Source organism: Talpa occidentalis, unplaced genomic scaffold, assembly GCF_014898055.3.
Source record: "Talpa occidentalis isolate TD23 unplaced genomic scaffold, MPIMG_talOcc4v2.1 talOcc4.6, whole genome shotgun sequence".
Taxonomy (NCBI): domain Eukaryota; kingdom Metazoa; phylum Chordata; class Mammalia; order Eulipotyphla; family Talpidae; genus Talpa; species Talpa occidentalis.
In genome coordinates, this window is record NW_023604972.1 from 67804365 (window position 1) to 67828136 (window position 23772).

The following is a 23772-nucleotide window of genomic DNA, read 5'->3' on the forward strand; positions in this document are numbered from 1 at the left end:
ATATGGTAGCTCTATATGTACTTTATCCAACTTACATTCCTACAAACAGTGCATAAGGGTTCCCCTTCCTCCACATCTTCACCAAGAACTGCTGGCTTTTGTTTTTTTTTCATAATATTCATTCTATTTGCTTGGTGGTTAATGTTGAGCATCTCTTCTGGTATCTGTTGGTGATCTGTGTATCTTTCTTGGAAAAATATCTATTCAGATCCTGTGCCCCACTGGATTTTTTTTTTTTTTTTTTGCTATAGTGTTGTATATTTTATATATTGGATACTAGCTTTGCAAATATTTTCTAACATTCACGAGGCTGCTTTTCCATCTTATTGACTGTTTTCTTTGCTGTGCACATGCTTTTTATTTATATGTAGTTTAACTTTGTTTTTAGTGTTACATTAAAATAGCTATTGCTAAGACAGGAACATATTCTCTAAGGTGTTTTATGTTTTCAGATCTTACGTTCATGATTTTAATCTATTTTAAGGTGCTTTTTGTGTTTGATGCAAGGTAGTAATCTGGTTTCATTCTTTTTCTTATGTGATTTCCAGTTTTCCCAATACCATTAATTGAAGACACTATCCTTTTCCCATTTTTGGTTCCCTTGTTTTAAATTCACTGATAATATATTCTTTCTGATGAGAAATTTGCTTCCATTCTTATCTTTATTCCTCTGATGTATCATTATTCTCTTGCTGCTTGTATGGCTTATTTTTATATTTCATTTAAGATAAGTGAATATGATACGTCTTGGTGCCATTTTCTTCATACTGCTTATGGTTAAGACTTCTTAAGATTCTTTAATATGGTTTTCGTAACACAGTGCTCAACCTCTGCGCCACCGGGGAGGCCCAAAAATTGATGACTGGATCAAGAAGATGTGGTACATATATACCATGGAATATTACTCAGCATTCAAAAAAGATAAACACATGCAATTTGCAGCAACATGGATGGCGCTGGAAGGGATCATGCTCAGCGAAATAAGCCAAAAAGAAAAAGAAAAATACCGGATGGTCTCACTCATAGCAGGAATCTAGAAAACTTAAATAAGGGACCAGGAAAATGAATATAAGAAAGTGAAAATCAAAATCAACAAAAAACTATGAACCAGAGACACTTTTTGGGGGGTGGGTGGCGGGAGGGGAAGGATTGGGGTCAGAATGGGGCATTTGCAATTGTATGGGGGAATATAAAAATAAAATTTATTATTTAAAAAAAAAATGGTTTTCTACGCTTCATTAAAATTTGGGAAATTATGCCTATTATTTCTTCAGATTTCTTCAGTGAGTCCAATTATATATGTATTTAGCTACCTGAAATTTTCCTGTAGGTTACTGATGTTCTGTTCATAATGATTTTTGTCGTTTTGTATTTCACCTTGGAGAGGTTTTTTAACCATTTTCCAGCTTCTGAATTTTGTATGTAAACAATCATATCATTGGTGAAAAAAGGCAATTTTATTTCTTCCTCCCCAATCTAGATGCATTTTTTTCCCCTATCTTGTCTTATTGCATTAACCAGAACTATAACAAAATGCTGAAAGTGATGAGAAGGGATATCCTTGTCTTGTTCTGGGTCTTCAATGACTTTCTTATCATTAAGCATGTTACTTGTATGTTTTCAGTTCTTTGCCAAGTTGAGAAAGTTGTCTTCTATTCCCTGGACTGAGAGTTTATATCACGAATGGGTACTGGATTTTGTAAAATTATTATTCAGCATCTATTGATAATTGAAATTTATAAATATTGAATCAACCTTGCAAAACTAAATAAATCTCATTTTTTAGTGAGCATAATTACTTTGGTATATTGTTGAATTCAATTAAGTAATTTTTTACTAAAGATTTTTGTATCTATTTTCATAAGAGATATTTGTCTGCAAAGTTTTTTTCTTATGATTTCTGTGGTTTTAGTACTAGAGTAATGCAGATCTCATAAAATGGGTTAGAACATATTCTCTCCGCTTCTATTCTTTAAGAGACATTGTAGAGAATGGGTAAAATTTCTCTCTTAAGTGTTTGGTGGAATTCACCAGTGTGCCCATATGTGACTGGTGCTTTCTGTTTTGGAAGCTCATTAATTAATTCAATTGGTAAAAATACATGTCAGGCTATTTATATCTTAATTTTCTTCTTGCACGTGTGTTGACAAATTACATCTTTCAAGGAACTGCTCCATTTCATCTAAGTTACCATTTAATGTCCCCCCTTTTATTTCTGATATTAGCAAATGTCATCTACCCCTCTTCCTCTCCTCTCATCTTCTTTGTCTCAAGTCAGTCTGGCTAGAAGCTTTCAATTTTATTGATCTTTTTAAGAACCAACTTTAACTTCACTGATTTTCTCTACTGATTTCCTGATTTTAATTTTGTTGATTTCTGCTTTAATTCTTACTATTTCTTTTCTTTTGTTTACATTGGACTAGAGTAATATTTTAAAATATTTTATTATGGATTTTCAAATATTTTGTGCATGAATTTGAGATGTTTTAATAATCTGATTGAGGCAAGGATTAGTAATATAAAAAGTTTTCTCATTCAATTAAACACAATCTTATTCTTTAAAGTGCTGGCATTGTCAATTCAGTTTAAATGAGATTGTAAAAATACCTATTCCTTTATAACTCAAATGATGATGCTCATAGTTAAAATTCCTGAGGTGATATAAAATATGTAACATCAAAAATCAAATCAATACATCCCAATATATTATCCCATGAAAATTTCATTATAATTTTAACTATATACAAAGCTAATAAATTATTTGATACATGCTAAAATGCTGAAGGAATTATATTTACAGGGTTTTCCAATGTGGGTTTTTCCTCTGCATATATCTTCATGTCAAGTTCTATAAAATTTCCAAAACATAGGCATATATGTCATATATATTTATTTTTATTTTTAGTCACAATAGTCCAATAAAAGTGTTTTTCATAGTTAAATTAGTATTTTTTAAAAATATAATTTAAAATATTTTTGAATTATTAAAACTATTTCAAGCTCTATTGTCTTTTAAAAACCATGGTTATAAGACAAGTTCAAAAGTATCCCTATCACTGAAAATTCTGGGATCTTAAGCAAATTTTGTAACAGGTTGTAAACAATTTTTTCCCTAGAGCCTTCAGAAAGGAATATAGCTTTAATCTACCTTAATTTTGGAATTTTAAGAATCTAGTCATGCCATATCTAATTTCCATACTATAGAACTGTGTGATAATAAATTAAAATTGTTATAACCTTTTAAGTTTTGGTAATGGTAATTTTTTATGTAACGTAGAAAACTAAAACATGAAAGGAATGATTTCTAAAGCATATTGTTAAGGAAGAAAACAAAAGTCAGAGGGACAGTCAACTACAGATGAATATATTGCATACTTTTTTAATACTGCTTTTTTATAAAGACTTATTTATTTATATACACAAGAACTGGGGTATAGGCCAGAGGTGTGGGGGGGGGTGAGAGGATTCACCAGAGACAGAGTGGGGAATGATCAGGCAGATCGACTGAAATACACTGCTGAGGGGAGCAGTGGGCGAGTCAGGAGAGGTCTGCTGGGCCATGTGGGTAGCTCCTGGCCAGGGATGTAACTTGTGCTGCAATGGCTGTGGATAGCTTCCTAGGTTGTGTCTTAACCCCTTGCACCACCAGGGAGGCCATGCATACTTATGTCTTTGTGAGTCGGGTTGTCAGACAGTCTAAGCCACAGCCATCCTTCCTTCTTTTTGAACATTGGTCTGTGTTTGAGTTTGTTTCAAAAGATATGTGAAATAACTTTAAAAACGTATTTTATGATTAATGCTTTGAAGTAACAGAGTGAATTTCCTAACTTATAAGACAAAGGTGAAGAGAATAGAGGAAGAACATGACACAGAATGAGTGCTACTTGTTGAAACACACACACACACACACACACACACACCACAAAAACATTTGCCCATGCATTAGTCTCCAAAAGGCCTGAAGACCAATGACAATTTAAGTTTACCTTGTGAGTCAACTTTTGAATTCCTAATTTAGTTCCCATAGAAAAAAGCACTTTGGGTTAATTATATTAAATGCATTATGTTGGAAAAATTGTGCATCACACCCTATTACATGTAGTTGGACTTTAAGATAATGAAAACATCAATGAAACTAAGCACTACCTATTTAAGTAAAAAAAAAAAAAAGAAAAAGAAAAAGAAAAACAGAAAAGACTTCAATATGTTAACAAATTGAATAATCTAGAAAAAAAATGGAGAAATTTTTACAGTTGCAGAGCCTTCCAAGATTGAATCATGAAGAGACAGAAAATATGAAGACCAATTACTAGTAAGGAAACTGAAACAGTAACATACCTTCCAAAAACAAAAGTAAAAGACCAGACAAATACACTGATTAATTCTACAGACATTCGAAGAATATTTAATGCTTACCATTCTTAAATTCTTCTATTAAAAATGAAGAAAAGAAAATACTATGGAAGTCATTTTATAATACTCATTTTTTGATGCCAAAATCAGACAAAGGTATTGCAGAATAAGACTACTATTCATTACTATCTCTGATGAACATACAAGCAAAATTTCCCAACAAAATATTTAGCAAACCAAATTCGACAAAGGACCATACACCACAATTAAGTGGGTTTTATTCCAAGGATGCAAGGATGGTTTAACATATAGCTATCAATCAACATCATATATCACAAGGACAAAAAAGAGGAACTAAAAACACATGATCATCATCTTAATAGATGCAGAAAAAGAATTTGACAAGATCTAGCAACCCAGACAAAAGCAAGTGGAGTAATAATACCCAGACCTCTGTTATAAGAAATATTGAGAGGAATTTTTCTGGGGGAAAAAAGACCAAAACAAACCTTGAGCAAAGTGACAGTGGAATATAGATTTAGATGTATAAACAAAGAGATAACACACAACAAAATAGTAAATAGGAGAAAGAAAATAGAAGAACTTATATAGCTAAATGATGATGAGTCATATCAGTTTATAAAGAACACTGTTGGCATAGAAAGTTTGATTTAAGCCTTAGAGTAATTGAAAAGCAAAAACCTAGAATAAAGACACAAAGAAGAAGAAATGAAGAAACCAAGAGAATCACCAGGGAAAGGCAGATAAATAAAAAGGCAGATGGAAATAAATGGTAAAAGAAACAACAGAGAGAAAATATTCAAAAACCCAAGATGGCTATTGATAATAAATAAATTTCATATAGTAATAATCACTTTTAATGTAAATGATCTGAATCTGCCAATTAAAAGGTACAGTGTAACTAAGTGCTTACAAGAAACTCATTTAAAATACTAAAGAGGGCCTCCTTTGGGGGCACAGCAGTTGAGCACTGGGCTGCAAAGCGGCCTGCAGCCTCTGCAGTGCCGGTTCAATCACTGGCCTCCAGTGAGGGTCCCACATGTCCTGACAGACCTCTCCTGCCACGACCACTGCTACCCTCAGCAGTGTATTTCGTCGGTCTGCCTGTTCTGTTCCCCGCTCTGGCTCTGGTGAATTCTCTCACCCTCCTGTGCTTCTGACTGTACCCAGTGCTTGTATAAATAAATAAATAAATCTTAATTTTTTTTTAAATAAATAAAATACTAAAGATATTTGATATTTTTTGGTACAATTGTAAATGGGATGGTTTTCTTCTACAGAATGATTGTTTGCATATAGGAAGGCTACTGATTTTTGTGTGTTGATTTTGTATCCTGCCATTTTACTAAACTGGATGATTATTTTAATTAGTTTTTCTGTAGAGATTTTAAGGTTCTCTATGTATATTATTATATCATCTGCAAATAGTGATAGTTTCATTTTTTTTTTCTTTTCCTATATGGGTTCCTTGTATGTCTTTCTCTTGCCTTATTGCTCTGGCTAGGACTTTCAGTATTATATTGAAAAGCAGTGGTGAAAGTGGATACCTTTTCATGTACTAGACATTAAAGGGAAGACTTTCAGTTTTTCACCATTGAGAATGATATTGATTGTGGGTTTGTTGTATATGGCTTCTATTAAGTTATGTTCCTTCTATCCCAAGAATTTTGAGGGCCTTCATCATTAATGGATGTTGAACTTAAATGCTTTCTCAGCATCTATTGATATGATCATATGGTTTTTATTTTTCTTTTTGTTGATGTGTTGAATTACATTAATTGACTTTTGGATGTTGAGCCATCCTTTTGCCCCTGGAATAAATCCATGGTATATTATCCCTTTTAAGCATTGTTGAATTCTGTTTCCTAGGATTAAATTGAGGATTTTTGCATTAGTGTTTATCAGGGAGAATGGCCTGTAGTTTTCTTTTTGTGTGTTGTCTTTGTTTGGTTTTGGTATTGTAATGTTGGCTTCGAAAGCTGTGTGGAGATTCCTTAGATTACTAAAAATTGAGCTACCATATTTCCCAATTCCATTCCTCAGAATCTGCCCAAAGGACACAAAACATTAATTTGAAAGAAAACCTGCACTCCTAAATTTATCACAGCACTATTTATAATAGGTAAGATATGAGAACAACCTAAATGCCGCAAAAAAGATGACTGAATCAAGAAAACGTGGTACATATACACAATGGAATACTACCCAGTGGTCAAAAAAGATAAACTCATGTCATTTACAGCTATATGGATAGAGCTGGAAGGGATTATACTCGGTGAAATAAGTCAGGAAAAAGAAAAATATCAGATGGTTTCACCACCATCAGTTTTAGGAGGAATACAGGGGAACTAAATAAGAGATCAGGAGAATAAAGAAAAATCTAGCAGGCAACTATAAATCAGAGACATTCGGTGGGGTGAGGGAGGGATTAAAACAGGAACAGGAAGAGCACAAAAGACTATGGCAATGGTTCATGAGTGACTTGGTGGTGGAAATTTTATGGGGACTACATCTAAGAGTAGAAATCAAACACTGTACAGAAATGAACAATGAACTCTCTCTCTCTCGCTCTCTCGCTCTGTGTGTGTATATATATATATATATATATTCTATATATTCTATATATTCTAAAGACAAACACAAATTTGAAATGAAAGACTGAAGCAAGACACTTCAAACCCATAACACAGAAAAAAACAAATATTTATATATATCAGACTGTTCTTTTGTCTGATATATTAGTATTTTAATCTGAAAGGGTAATAAGGGAAATACATGAGAACTACATAATGGTTTAAGAAGATATAACTATCATTAATATTTATGCAACTAACACAGGGGCACCTAATTGTATAAGACAACTATTAGCAGACCTACAGCAATACATTGTCAAAAACACATTGATTGTTGGGGATTTCAACATAGTACTAACATCAATGGATAAATAATCTAGAAAGAAAGTTAACAAGGAAATAAAGTCCTAAGTGAAATATTAAAACAACTGATATTAATAGACATCAGAGTTGTCCATCCCAAAAGAAATGATGAACATTCTTCTCAAATGTGTAAGTAGCAGTCTCAGGAATAGACCTTATCCTGGGACATGAAACAAGTCTCAAAATTATTTGAAAATAGAAATTATATCAAGCAATTTCTGATTACAATGGTATAAGGCTAGAAATAAACCACAAAAATTAAGCCCTCCGAATAAATCAAAATTGTATAGACTGAACAATGCTTTTGTATGACTGCTAGGTTAATGAAGAAATCAATGAGAAGTTAAAAGTTATGTGGAAATTAACAAAAATGGACAGACAAGCTACCAGATCTATGGGACAACCTAAAGCATTGTTACAAAGGAAGTACAGCAAGTCAGGCTCACATCAATAAACAAGGAAACTATCAAATAAAAAATTAACTTTACACTTGAAGGAACTGGAAAAGGAAGAGCAAATGAAACCAAAAATCATAAGGAAGTAAATAATGCAGTGCAAATAAATGAAGTTGCCAATAAAATGGCAGTTCAAAAGATCAGTGAAACCAAAAGCTGATTCTTAGTAAAGATAAAATTGACAAACAGTTAGGTTCACTAAGAAAAGAACAGAGAAAACTGAAATAAAAATAAACAAAAATAAAAGAGGTAAAATTATAATAGATATTGCAGAAATACAAAGAAACTTAAGAATTTATTATGAACACCTCTATGCAAACAAACTGTACGATCTAGTAGGAATGGATACAAATGAATAAGACCAACCACAAGTGCAGAAACTGAAGGAGTAATAAATGTTTTCCTAAGAATAAAAGGACAGGACCAGATGGCTTCTTTAGTAAATTTTACCAAGTTTTCAACGTAAACCTAAACCTGTCCTATGTAAACTTTTCAGTCTCACTCATAGCAGGAATTTAGAAAACCCACATAAGGGACGAGGAAAAAGACTAATTGTAATAAAGAAAAAATCAAAATCAACAAGCAACTATAAACCAGAGACACACTAAAGGGGGTTGGGTGGGGAGAGGAAGGACTAGGGTCAAAATAAGGGAGGGGGTACAATTGTATGGGGAATATAACCAAAATGAAAATGCATACATTGTGCAAAAATGAAAAATTATGTAAGAATTACATAAAATAATATATATAAACAAAAGTATTATAAATAAAAAAAATTAAAAAATGAAGTTGCAAAGCCTCTAACACATATTATGAGGTCAATATTACCTTAATCCAAAAAGCAAATAAGTACAAAAAGTGAAAACTATAGACTGATATCTCTGATGAATACAAATGCAAAATCCCTCAACAAAATATTAGCAAATTATCTCCAGCAATATATTAAGAGAATCATCCATGATAATCTAGTAGGTTTTATTTTAGGTGCAAAGGTGGCTTAATATACACAAATCAACATCATTCACCAGATAGAAATCACATGATCATTTCACAAATGCCAAAATGTATTCTAAAAGAGTCAACACCCATGCATGCTAAATATTCAACATGAAATCAGAATAAATGGAACTTGTGTCAAAATAATAAAGGTCATATATCACAAACCCAGAGCAAACATCATACTTAGTGGTGAATAATTGAATGTATTTTCCCTAAGATCGGCAGCAAACAAGGATGTCCACTCTTACCACTACTATTCAATACAGCATTGGATGTCCTAGCCAGAGAAATTAAGCAAGAAAAAGACATAAAATAAATCTAAATTGAAAAATAAGAAGTGAAACCATCCTTATTCACAGATGACACATTAATATATATAGAAAAATCCAATGGCATCTACCAAAAAACACTAGCAATAAGTGAATACAAATTCACTACATAGTAATCAGCTGCCTTTCTATATACAAATAATGAATTAGAAAAAAAGAGAAATTTAAAAAACAATTCCATTTATAATTGCTCCAAAAAGAGTGAAATACCTAAGAAAAAACAAAATAGGTAAAGAACCTATGCACTGAAAACTATGACACTGTTAAAAGAAATAAAAGAAGGCACAAAGTAAGGAAAAGATACACTGTATTCATGGATTGGAAGAATAAATATTTTAAGAGCCATCATGAAAACAAAAAGACAACATACAGTCTGGGAGATTTGCACATGACACATCTGACAAAGGGTTAGATTCATATAAATAAATGTATACATATATGCACACACATATAAAATATACATATACATGCATATATACATATGCATGTATATGTATGTACATATACATATATACACATGCATATGTATATAAAGTACTTATTCAGATCAACAACAAAAAATCCAAACAACCGAATAACAAAGGGCAGGGCCTCCCTTGCGGTTAAGTGTCAGCGTTATCAACATGATGGCCTAAGTTCGAGCCTGGCCAGGGAGCTAACCCATGTTAGCTAACCCCATGACACAGAAGACCTCTCCTGTCTCACCTGTTTTGCTTCCCACCTTTCTCTGGTGAATCCTCACACCCTGGCACCTCTGTCCTATACCCCAGTTCTTCTATGCAAAAATAAATTAAAAAAATAAAATTTATAAAAGGGCAAACTACCTAAATAGACATTTCTCCAAATAAGACATTCAGATGCCCTACAGGCACATGAAAAAATGATGACTATCATTTATTATAAGGGATATACAAATCAAACCCACATTGAGCTATCTCTTCATCCCTATGAAAATGGTCTCTATCAAAAAGAATGGAGTAAATGTTTTCAAGGACATGAAGATAAAGGAATATTCATCTAATGTTGGTGTAAATGTAATTCAGTGGAACTTCTCTAAGAAAACAGTATGGAGATATCTTTAAAAAATGGAAATGCCATATGATTCAGCAACACTTACACTAGTATTTACCCAACAATTTAGACAACTCTAATATGAAAAGAAATTATGTACTCCTATGATTATAGTAGTATTAATACTCAATAGCCAATCATGACATCAACCTAATTACCCCTGACAGACAACTGGAAAAAAAAAATTATGGACTATATAATCTATGGAATATTATTCAGCTATTAAAAAGATGAAATAGTGCCTTCTGGAACAAAATGGATGAATATTGAATGATTATGCAAAGTGAAGTAAGTTAGAAATTTGAACAAAACACAGTAGATGGTTTCACTTTTTTGTGGAATATAAATAACCAAAGAACATAAACTGGCAAAGCACAGCAAAAATAATTCCTAGACTCTGTACAAAGTGTATTAGTTACCAGAGGGACTGGGCATAGGGGGAAAGGGAGAGGAAAAAAATATTGAGAGGGGAATTTTGGTGGAGGATGAGGGAAACATGCATATATGGACATTAAAAATGTACTTCCAATGTTATACAGATATATAAAAGACTGAAAGACTGAAAAATTCCTAATTTTGAGGAAAAATAAAATTAAAAAGAAATTGATCCAAATCTGCTGTTTGACACTAGATGAGTTCTCTTTTATGACCATCACCATCTTATCTCTGAAGCTACACTGTAGCCACTGAGGCCACATTTTCATACTCTAATTAAATTTCCTTTCAGTTGTGGTTTGACTGTTCCTTTTGATTGTGAGGAATTTACTCCTGAATAAAATTTGGAACTATCTTTTGTCGTCTCTTGCCTGGAACATTTCATAAGAACGTGCGGCTCTTAGAGTAGCCTGTCCTACTACTCATGTCACATTTCAGGGTTCACTCTCAACTCTTTTTGCATATATAGGACTTGAAATCCAACCTAGTACAGTGGAGAAGGAAGAAGTTGAAATGGACTTGTGTGACAATGAAAGCAGCTCACATAAAATAAGACAGGGGATACTAAATCTCTGGTTATGTCTTTTTCATAGACCTCAGAAAACATGGTGAGAACTCTTGCTTGGTTCCTGTTTTTCTTTAAAACTGAGTTTTTCTTTTTAATTGAGAACATTGGTTTACAATGCTATATATGATTTAGGGGGATAGGTTCACAGCTCCTCAGAGGCATTTCCCCTCACCACTGTATAATGGTGAACCCTTTCAGATTTGAAAGCTTGTTGATGAACACTCCTTATTTAAATGTTAAAATTTTGAAATTTTTTTGGTGTTTCCAGTGAATATGTAATTTAAAAAAAAATGAAAGAAAATGAAGAAACCATAGGCAGCTTCTTTCTTAATCTGGAATGTAAACAGCTCCATTTTGTGTGATACTCACACTTGAGACATGTCAAATACTTTGGGGACAAGTCTGGGATTAGGTTTCAGCTGTCCTTCTAGAGTAGTGCTTTTGGTCTCACAGTCTTTATTTTTTTATGAATTATTTTATTTTATATAATTCTTATATCATTTTTAATTTTTGCACAATGTATGCATTTTCATTTTGGTTATATTCCCCATACAATCCCACCCCCCTTTTCTGACCCTAATCCCTCTTCTCCTCCCCCCAACCCCCACTGTAGTGTGTCTCTGGTCTATAGTTGCTTGTTGATTTTAATTTTTACTTAATTGCAATTAGTCTTTTTCCTGATCCCTTAATTAGGTTTTCTAAATTCCTGCTATGAGTGAGGCCATCCGGTATTTTTCTTTTTCTTTCTGGCTTATTTCGCTGAGCATGATCCCTTCCAGCTCCATCCATGCTGCTGCAAATTGCAAGAGTTTATCTCTTTGGATTGCTGAGTAATATTCCATTGTGTATATATACCACATCTTCTTGATACAGTCATCTATTTTTGGGCATTTGGGTTGTTTCCATAGCTTAGCTATTGTAAATAGTGCTGCTATAAACATAAAGATGCAGGTACCTTTGGAATTATACATTTCTATGTCCTTTGGGTAAATACCTAGGAGTGGAATTGCTGGATCATATGGAAGCTCTATCTTTAGGAGATCTAGAAATCTCCACACAGCTTTCCATAGTGGTTTGACCATTTTGCACTACCACCAACAGTGCAGAAGAGTTCCTTTTTCTCCATATCCTCGCCAACATTTGTTGTTGCTAGTTATTTTAATATATGCCATTCTCACTGGTGTAAAATGGTACCTCATTGTAGTTTTGATTTGCATTTCCCTGATTACAAGTGATGTTGAACATTTTTTCATATGCCTGATGGCCATTTGCATTTCCTCTTTGGAGAAGTTTCTTTTTAGCTCTTCTGCCCATTTTTGGGCTGGATTATTTTCTTTGTTTTTGTTGAGTCTCATCAGCTCTTTCTAGATTTTTGTGATCAGTCCTTTATCATTATTGTTGTGTGCAGAAATGTTCTCCCAGTCAGTGGGGTTTCTCTTTGTTTTGGCTATTGTACAGAAGCTCTTTAATTTGATGTAGTCCCAGCTATTTATCTTTGCCTTCACTATCATTGCTTTGGGTGATGTGTCTGTAAAGATGTCTTTGAGGTGCATGTCATGTAGTGTTTTGCCTATATTTCCTTCTATATATTTTATGGTTTCAGGTCTTATGTCTAGTTCTTCAATCCATTCTGAGATGGTTTTTGTGAATGGTGTTAGGTAGTAGTCAAGCTTCATTCTTTTGTATGTAGCAACTGTTTTCCCAGCACCGTTTATTGAACAAACTTACTTTGTTCTAATGCATATTCTTTGCTCCTTTGTCAAAGATTAGTTGACCATAAATCTGTGGGTTTATTTCTGTATTTTCTATTCGGTTCCATTGGTCTGTGTGTCTGTTCTTGTTCCAATACCATGCGGTTTTGATTATAATGGCTTTGCAGTATAGTTTGAAGTCCCTTCTTTTTTTATTTTTTTCAGGAGATCTTTGGCCATTCGGGGTTTTTAGTGATTCCGTATGAATTTCATCAATAATTGTTCTATTTCTTTAAAGAATGTCATTGAAATTTTTATTGGAATAGCATTGAATCTGTAAATTGCTTTTGGTAGGATGGCCATTTTGATAATGTTAATTCTTCCAATCCATAAGCAGGGGATGTCTTTGCATTTCTTTGTGTCTTCTTCTATTTCTTTTAACAGTGTTTTATAGTCCTTTACCTCTTTTGTTAGGTTTATTCCCAAGTATTTGATTTTTTTTTTGTTTCAATAATAAAAGGGATTTTTTTTAATTTCTTCTTCAGATTTATTGTTTGTGTATAGGAAGGCTAGATTTTTGCATGTTGATTTTGTATTCTACCACTCTACTAAACTGATTGATTAGTTTAATTAGTTTTCTGTGGAGTTTTTGGAGTTCTCTATGTATATTATCATATCATCTGTGAATAATGATAGTTTAACTTCTTCCTTCCCTACTTGGATTCCTTGTATGTCTTTCTCTTGTCTTATTGCTCTGGCTAAGACTTCCAGTATTATATTGAAAAGCAGTGGTGAGACTGATCATCCTTGTCTTGTTCCAGATCTTAATGGAAATGCTTTCAGCTTTTCACCATTGAAGATGATACTGGCTATGGGCATATCATATATGGCCTTTATGATGTTGAGGTATGTTCCTTGTATCCTGAGAATTTCAAGGGCCTTTATCATAAATGGGTGTTGTACTTTGTCGAAAGCTTTCTCAGCATCTATTGATATTATCATATGGTTTTTATATTTCTTTTTGTTGATGTGTTGGATTACATTGATTGATTTTTGGATGCTGAACCATCCTTGTGTCCCTGGAATCAATCCTACTTGGTCGTGGTCAATTATCTTATGGATACATTGTTGGATTCTGATAGCTTAAATTTTATTGAGGATTTTTGCATCCATGTTCATTAGAGAGATTGGCTTGTAGTTTTCTTTTTTTGTGTTGTCCCTGTTTGGCTTTGGTATTAGTGTGATGTTGGCTTCATAGAATGTGTATTACCCCTTCCCTCTCAATTTTTTGAAAGAGTTTGTGAAGGATAGGCACTAATTCATTTCTGAATGCTTGGTAGAATTCATTTGTAAATTTCCATCTGGTTCTGGGCTTTTGTTTTTGGGGAAGTTTTTGATTACCATTTCAATTTCGCTTCTTGTAATTGGTCTGTTTAGGTGTTCTACTTCTTCTTTATCTAGCATTGTGTAACTGTAGAGTTGTAGGAATTTGTCCATCTCTTTTAGATTGTTGAACTTGTTTGCATATAACTGTTTCTGATTATTCTTTTGATTTCTGCTGTGTCTGTTGTGATTTCTCCTCTGTAATTTGTGATCCTATTTATTTGTGCTTTCTCTCATTTTTCCTTTGCGTGGTCTTACAGTCTTTAATGGAACTCTCTGAAGACCATACTTTAATTTAAATTTTCTATGAATTTAAAAACAGGTGTTTTAGTGAATAAATGTAAATACTAATTAAAAATATCTATCACACATAAAAAAAATCTATGTGTAAATACTAATTAAAAAACTTGCTGCCTTACAATGTATCACCAAAATTTTCTCTATTAAAAAAAACAAAAAAAGGGAATAAATTTTATCTGACACTCTTATAATCACACACTAATTTATTAATCAGGAAGAATATTTTATAAAAGTTTTGGAGAATGTGTTCCAGAGCTAATTAATACAATAAAATCAAAATTCCATATTCAAGTAGTGAATTTAACAGAATATTTTAATATTGCCTGAAAGTTCTCCTTCTGAATTAGAAATAAAAAACAATATTTTACCTGACTTATACAAAGAATTGTTCATGTATTTCAATACTACTGCAATTTTCAGAACAGCTTTTTGTTCTCATTTTTTTCTGATTAAATATATATGATCTGATTGAGGCACTAGTCTACTTCATTCTGTTTATAGATCAAAACATGAGAACACTAATAGAATTAATCCTTGTTTATTCTCTGATTTCTCAATAAGACAATAGAGCTACTTTTATTAATAAAATGATCTTATAATGTTTTATGACTTAAGCCTTGCATCCAAATCCATCCTCCAGACATTATTTTTTAGATGTGAATATCAAGAGAAAGGCAAAAATCCCTCCCAAAGAAATGCAAAAGCCACATGAACTGACAGATTTAAAAGAACAAAAACCTCACATTTTCTGTTCTGAACTTGCATTATTTAACTGAACACTCAAGATCTTTTTACTGACAATAAGAGGATCCAAGCAATAACAATATTCACAAAACCAAAGAAGTGTCAGAAACACAAAAATTATTGTTAATAATTTTAAGCCTCATTGTGCCTTTAAATTGTACCTACTCCTGATTTAGCATTGTGTAGGTGTGGATTTGATATGCAGTGAAGCTCTAGTTTTAAGTCTGCCCTTTGTTTTACATTCAAATAGATGGAAAAAATACACAAATTGCTCTGACTATAGAATATTTATTATCACGTACTCAAATGTTTAGTCATAAAATTCAGTATCTGATTGCTTCAAGTTAAAGGATATGCAATTTAAAGTAGCAGAAATATTGAGAAACTGTTATTTTCCTCTGTGATATAGAAAATGTGGGATTCTCAATGGTGTCATCTTTTTATTCTGACTTCTATTTTTAAAGTTCAGTATGAAGAAAAACAAGTTATGATTCTCTTTATAATTACAGGATAGCAAGAGCAGTTCCTAGGATTATGTGCAGACTCAACTATGCCACTGAAAAAGAAAAATGGCCTTCCCTCCCTTCATTTCCCTTACATTATGAGGAAAATTTTCCCATAATTCATAAGCAGACTGCCTAACAATACTCATGAGTCAGGACCAGGTCATCTACCTTACCTAGCTGCAAGGGAAGTCAGATAAAGAAGTTGGTGCATTTCCCATCTTTATAAAAGTAGATTAGGTCTGCATCAATTAATAAGAGGCGAGAAAGGCAGATGACTTAAATGTGTTATATAATATAAATTTGAATAATGTATGTAGGTAATTTTAATGGTGCCATACTGGTTTTGATTCCACTGACATTCAGAATATTTTGTGCACTCTAGTAAAGACTATAAACATTTTAGAAAACTAAGAATAGAAACAGAAACTTTGAGTATGTATTTTTTGTTTCTTTGTTTGGAATACCTTATGAGACAACTTATTAAACTATTGTCTCTCAAATTTATACCCATCTTTCCAAAGTTCACTTTGAGAAGCTGACTTATCATTGTGAATTATAAGACATACTTTTCTTTGTCTTCTTGTTTCCTGTTTGGTTCTGACTTTAGAGAGCTATAGGGAGTAAGTGGGAAGCTACAAGAGGAGGTACAGACTTGCTCCATCCTATCTGCATTTGGAGTACTTTGCTGATGCTCTTCCAGCGCATCCTGAAGTAGCAGGTCATTCTGACAGCAGTTGCTGATTCCAGAGTGCAGTTGTTCCAATACTTAGAGAACCAATCTCATTGTCACTCCTCAGGGACTCCAGCACTAGTTGGTTAGAACACATTCTCAATAGTTTGACAGCTTCATGGGCAATTACTTTAAGCAAAGAGACTATGTCACATATTTACAGAGCATGTCCTTCAGATGGTTGTTTTAATCATATACATCTCTTCACTTTTTTCCTCAAGTCCAAGGGAGTATCACATATATTTACATTACTTCAAAGAATAAGAAACCTTTGTTTACAACTATTCACCCTCACCATCACACTCAATAACAACATTTAAATAAAAAAAATCTAGGTGTTAGGATAAAAGACATAGTCAAATAGTTCTTCAACCATTTCCTTGTATTTTGTTAATGTTAATATTATAGTCTCTCTCTATATTTTCCCCCTAGGTTCCAAAGTCATGACCTTGTTATTGAGTTCTCCAACAGAATTGTGGTTAGTATAAAAGGAAGTCTGCATCAGGGCTGGAAAAAGAGAGGTAGATGACTTTTAGGAAATAGAGGAATGGTAGGTTATCAGTGGTGACATAGACAAAACTATAAGTTACTGCAGTAGTAAGAGATGTCAGGGAAAATGTAATGTGGTCTAGTTAGCTAAGTAAAGGGAAAAGGGGGTCTTTAAGTATTGACATTGTGCTTTATCACACATGAAGATGGCCCTTTCAAAATACTTAATTTTATATAGATCAATTAACTTGGGACTACGTAGAATTCATTTCAAGAAAACTGAATATTCAAAAAGGCTTAAGGATCCATCCTCAATAGATAATTGAATTAATTCAATCTCAAAGGGTTTCAAATTTGAACACTTTTAAGCTCACTTTAAATGCTTTCAAAAATGCTATTTCAAGCTAAAAGGCAAGAACATTATTACAGTCAGATAAATATTATAAACTATTTGGGACAGTAATTGGTATGGAGTGGGAAGGAAAGGAAGGAATTTAGATTAAGTTTTTTATATATATATATTATATATATATGGTACAATGTTTTTTATATATATGTATGTATATGTATATACATGGTACAATATAATTATGGAACATATTTTCCAACCTCCAAGTTTTCAATCTCCTAGTTTTCTACTTCTGTGCTCTCAAGAACCACCATAGTCTTTCTTTTTTTTTAAAAGATTGATTGATTGATTGATTTATACAAGCACTGGGTACAGTCAGAAGCACGGGAGGGTGAGAGAATTCACCAGAGCCTGAGTGGGGAGCAGAGCAGGCAGAAGGACTGAAGCACACTGCTGAGGGGAGCAGTAGGCGGCAGGAGAGATCTGCGCGCCATGTGGGACCCTCCTCTGGTGGCCGGGGAGCAGCTGGGGATCGAACTGGTGCTGCAGAGGCTGCAGGCAGCTTCGCAACCCAGTGCTCAACTGCTGCACCCAGGGAGGCCCAAGAACCACCATAGTCTTGTCTATGTTTTAGTGTGATCCAGAGGAAATGTTAGATGTATCCCTGATTACTTTGAGGTTCCCAACTATGCTATTTTTCATAGCTATATATAGCTATGTAGTTAATAATAAACTATTTCATAAATGTCACCCACTTCTCACAAGTTAAGCTTGCCTATTTTCTACTGTGAAATAATTAGGGAAATGACTTTCTTTTTTTTTTTTCTTTATTTAACCCCCGTTTGCAGAAATCAGAGAACACTTGTTTTTTGTTTTTTTTTTAATTTCTTTCAAAGAGTGTATGACTTGGATATAGTAGTCTAGTTCCTAAATTGGAACTTTGTGAGAAGGTAAAATAACAGTTTTTGTTATAAATTTAAGAATAGCAGTAGATTAATCAATCCATCTTTGATGTCCAAAATAGAGTTCTAGGAACTCTAGTCCCTGTGTTATATGTGGGTCACACCTCTATGGAACATCCTTAGTGGGGGACCTTTTATATCTTAATTGGTGTTAACTCCAATAGGTAGAATTCTTATGCTGAGAGCAACAGCGCTCTCTCAGTCAGGTACCTGATATCACTAAACTGAAGCATGCCCACTGTGATAAGGCAAAAAAATCAAGAGTTGACCTAAAAGGAAGGAGGCAACCAGAAAGAATACATTAAAGAAGATGCGCTTTGAATAACAGAAAAATAATTAAATGATGGTAAGGAAGCAGAAAAATGTTTCAAGTATGGAACAAATTATATAGCTTTGTTTCATATGAAACAAGAAAATAATAGCAAGGGTGCTCAGTAAATGTGTCATTGTAACAGGACCCTGCTACCCACTACACCTAGAAGCCTCGGGAATTTGTGGTTTCCCACACTACTGCCCCAGCATGTGCAGGCTGTGTACTGGCACAAGTTGCTGTGAAAACAGCAGGTATTTTACTCTTTGTCATATCAGTATGACTGGCCCTGCTGGGGCTCCAGCAGCCTGCCTTAGAATGTGCACTGCCAATAGGCAGCACCTCCTGCCCTAGCCAGGTCTGAGAGTTAAAGACCCTGGGACTCCAGAAGATGGCAGCGGCAGGAGTTTCCCCACCTGCCACCCAAGCAACTGCTTGTGGACAGTGTCCAGGCCACTCAGAAGCATCTGGCAGCAGTGGTGGTGGGTGATGGTGGTTTCCTCACCCCACCACTCCAAGGCATACTTCCCTCCGGGGGCTATAATAGCAAGGTTTTCCCACCCCAGAGCAGGCCAACTAAGGGGACTCTAGCAGCAGAGGCAACCCCCCAGCCCCATGGTCCCTGGTTTGGAGCAACAGTGAGGAGTGGTGGTCCCCACTGAGGCAGCTCCAGCGCTGTAGTCCTCTGGAGCCACAGCAGACAAGCCCCCAGAGTACCAGGCCACATGGCAGGCTCCCTGTCCTCCACTCACTGGGACCCATATCCCAGCATGGTTGCATGATAAATTGTTAAACGTGGAGCCCATTGGCCCATAATCTGCCCTGACCTCATTGCACGTTGGATCTGGGCAAGTACTGAGCTTTTCCCTTTTAAATCTGTCACCAGGATTGTAAGGACTAATCAGGTTCAAATTCTCCAGCTGTCAATCAAGTCCTTGAGATAATCATGCAGATTGAAAATGGAACAAGTTTGATGGGTGCTTAACTAGCACCCATCAAACAGGATCAAAAGTTAGGATCGAAAGTGGTATAATCAAACTTGTAAGGTGAGGGCCTGGAGAGGATATAAGCAGACTGAGCAAACAGCTTGATTAATTGACCAAATGAGTTCCAAAGAAAGATGATTCAGCAGATGGCCTCCAAAGGGAGAAGACTATTCAGTGGTCTCCTAAGAAGAAGCTTCAAGCAGGTCACCTCCAGAAGACTTTGAGACCTCCACAAATGCTGAGACTTCCACAGAACTCAAGACCTTTTGTAGGGTAAATCATTGTCAGGCTTTTCTATCCTCCCACCATTAGGATTGATGATGATCCCTGCGGTCCTGAAAAGACAAAGACCCTATCAGGTCTTTGTCCTGACAGGACAAAGATGGTGGCCTGATGGTGGGCACCTGGAGTAGGGTGTGGTTCAACTGTGGTTCAGCATAGGTGGGTTCAACTGGGCTAAGAAACTGGGCTTATAAAGGAGGCATCACAGAATGGAGAGGGAGAACAAGCGAGAGAGCAGAACAGAACCAGCAGAAGAGAGAGAATGATACCATGAGAGAATGCCAGAGAGCGCACAAAGAGTAAAGACTCACCTGGGCTGGGCAGACTGCTAGCCACCACCTGCCCCCCTGCCTGCCATGTACTTGGTAAAATCCCAATAAAAGCCTGAAAAAGCCACTGAGGCTCCAGGACTCTCCTTTACCCATCTGCTTGGGTCATAGAAATCTGCTCTGTGCCTTCCTGCCACTACTCCTCTGTATACCTTCACAGAGAGCCAGCTGTTATACCTTCCTCCTGCCCTTTCTCTGACATCTGTTGGAAGTAGCACCATCAGCTGCAACCCAGTGTCATTGTTTGCTATATATTTGTTCATACCAATAGCTCACAAAGGGCTGTATCACTGGTGTCTCTGACTCTGCCTTCTGGTGACCAGTAGTGAATGGAAATACCGACTGGGAACAGGCACTCTGTTAGGCCACCTTTGAGAGTTATCCATGGCTTCTGATCATCCAGCACTGTTTTCTGGTGCTGTTGAGTCCAGCTTTGTCTGGTCTGACATCTGTTGCTGTGCAACCTGGTCTTCAGACTGCTGCTGTGGGCTGCTGCAATGGCACCTCATTGGCCCCACCTGTGAGCACCTCCAGCTGCCATGGCGAATGGAATTGTGGCCCCCTGCTTACTGCTGCGCACCATTTCCAGGCCCTCTTTGACAGGAAAGCACTATTTTGCTGAGCAGTCTTTGTTTGGGGCTATATGGGGTGAGACAGCGGGCCACTTGTGGCCTTAGAGACACTTTTGTTTCCTTAATCTCCTCTTTGTTAAATAAACCCCAGTGTAGTCATAACCTGAGCTTGAGCAGCATTGCAATTGTTAGCTCATAGGTGAGGACAGTTACCTGTCCCCTACCTTGGCACTGCCCTTAAATATAGAATATTGGCTATTTCTATTTTGATGAATTTTCAATTATATATTTAATAAATATTTATTGACATCTACTATTATCAATTGTCGATTTTAGCATATCTTTAGATGACTGTATTGAATCTGAAGTTGCTTACCACAGTTTCCTTCTTGTGGGTCTGCTAGGCATAAAGGGCTGCTGTAGCCACCATTGTGGCTATGCAGTTTGGCCTTTTCAGTTCAAAGTCCATTTGGCCCAGTCACTCAATTACCTAAATTTAAAGAATGCAAACTACCAACCCTGCAAAGGTTCCTCTCAAGTTAAACGAGAGCAGGATGTTTAATTCCCTGGGACAATGAGTATGCCTCGCAAGGCACTATCAGGGATGCCTATGGCTATAGACTGACATATAACTGTGTCCCAGAGACTGATCAGAGGAATACCTTGTTAATATGGGAACCACGAGATGCTTGATTTCGATCTTCAAACATGGGCCATAAAACTAACCCATATCCTGAGACTCATCTCCCCAAAAAGCCTAGAAAACCTAAGTATATATTCACTTCCTTCTAACTTTTCTCTCTTTGTTCTCCTGCTCTGAATAATTGACTCTGTAAAATCATTCAATCAATAAAAAGGCCAGGCTTTGCCTTCTCGGCAGCATCCTGCCTTAACAGGTTGCTCCATGACCCCCCTTTCTTTGACAGTGTGGTGTTGCCTGATACAACACCTTCTGTTTTGAATTTAAGTATGACTTCTATACTCTAATTTATTAGTCTCTTCCAACAACCCTGTTAATACAATATAATATTATGCCTATTTTACATGAAAAGTTTTTAATTTCATAGGTTTTTAGTGACATGTCCAAGCTTGAATATATAGAAAGTGAAATCAGCTCTTGCTTGATTCCTAAAGTAGTTTTTTTTTTTTTAAGATTTATTTATGCATACAAGAACTGGGGTACAGGCCCAGAGGTGCAGGGAGTGAGAGAATTCATCAGAGACAGAGTGGAGAGCAGAACAGGCAGATTGACTGAAACACACTGCTGAGGGTAGCAGCGGGCAATATAGGAGAGGTCTTCTGCGCCATGTGGGTTAGATCCACGGCTGGCCTGGGATCGAACATGGTGCAGCAGAGGCTGGGGATAGCTTCAGAGTTCTGCACTTTAACCCCTTGCACCACCAGGGAGGCCCTCTTAAAGTAGTTTTAACTGCCATACCAGCTACCCTCCTGACTTAATAACGGGACATTGGGTCATTGCGAGAAAGTTTACTTTAACAGATAATCTACGGTATATTATAGTCAGAAATGAAGCTTTAAGATGGGTAGTTATAGAAAGCATGAAACTGCTATTATTGAATTCAGAAGTGACAAAATGAAAAAAGAGGTGATTGCAAAAGAGGTTTCTATCCATATATTTAAGAATAAAAATTGTAAGCAACTATAAATGTTGAAAAAGGCTTTCAGAAACATTCATAGCATGATGGATAATGGAATTATGTTTGAAGGGATCAAAGTTTGGAAGTTGGGAATGAGGAGAGATAGTAATTGATGTATTAAAATCATTCCCAAATTGGCAAGCTTAGGAAACCAAGACTGGGAAACAAACTGTTTAATAAAAAAATCTGTAATGGAGTGGTTATCTTGGGAAGATGCATTTGATATACAATATTTGTACGATCAGGAACTGCATTGTGTATTTTTTATTTAAATGTAAGCAGTGGTTCCTGTTTGTTTTTAATGAAGTGCAATGGCTTACAACCTTGTTAGTATTTTGGAAGTACAAGATTTCCCTCCTTTATGCATAGTCACATAATGTACTACTGTAGTATAGCCACCACTGATGCACCCACAGTCCTCTACCATAATCTACTGTGCTCTTTCCCCACCCTGTTTCTAACCCAACTCCTCCCCCTCTACCTCTGGGTGCCTCAGTTCTATGCTGATTTTTCAAGGGTTGGTTTTAAAGTTTAACTTCAGCCTTTGTTTGATCTCTCTATATTCCACATAAAATTATACCATCCAATATTTATCTTTCTCCTTCCGGCTTATTTTCCAGTTAATCTATGACAAAGGATCTAACAATATATGCAGGAACAAGGAAAAACTCTTCAATATGTGATAGTGGGGAAATTGTGCAGCTGCATGCCAATAAAATGAAACTGGATCACTATATTGCACTATGAATTGTGTATTCAGAGTAAAATTCCATGGCATACTTGCTACATTTTTATACCTCCTTCTTTTCAAATATTTTATCCCCCAACATAGCTAAAAGACTAAAACTCTTTTATAAGAAGGAATAATTTGGAAATAGTGAGCTGTAAAGCCAATTCAACTTGGCATTGATTGCTCAATAATGGATTTGGTTAAATCACAGATATATTTTTTATCAGCAAAGTCTATGAAGTCTATTTTTTTCCTCTTTTTTCCTATTCAATGTATAAGCTAGTTATCAGGGCCCTTCATCCCTCCCTCCCTTTCCTTCCATCTCTCCTTCCTCCCTCTCTCTTTCAGTCCTCTCTTCTCTCCTCCCTCTATACTTGTTCTCCCTACTACCCTCCCTCTCTCCTTCCATTCTTCCCGTCCCTCCTTCTTCCCACTTATTTTTACTATGGACAAAATTACTAGGACATATGCCTGTATCATTATGGCCGATTTCTAAAGATTTGAATAAAGATTCTAGACAACTGAGTGAACAATGGATTATCTCTTAATTCTGCACATATTTTATTTTATTTTTTTTAAAGATT

General features: G+C 35.3%; 1 protein-coding gene across 4 annotated transcripts in view; it reads right to left on the reverse strand.

The window, feature by feature from the left end:
- The window catches only part of CAMK4 (calcium/calmodulin dependent protein kinase IV), a 293642-nt gene that overhangs the window by 43092 nt on the left and 226778 nt on the right, over window positions 1-23772 (reverse strand). The window contains exon 1 of one of the 4 annotated variants that reach the window (XM_054688258.1): window positions 20494-20729. The exons of the other annotated variants lie outside the window; for them this stretch is intronic. The gene's annotated coding sequence lies outside the window, so the exon portion shown is untranslated. Of the gene's footprint in view, window positions 1-20493; window positions 20730-23772 lie in introns of those variants that run through there. 4 annotated transcript variants of the gene reach the window in all.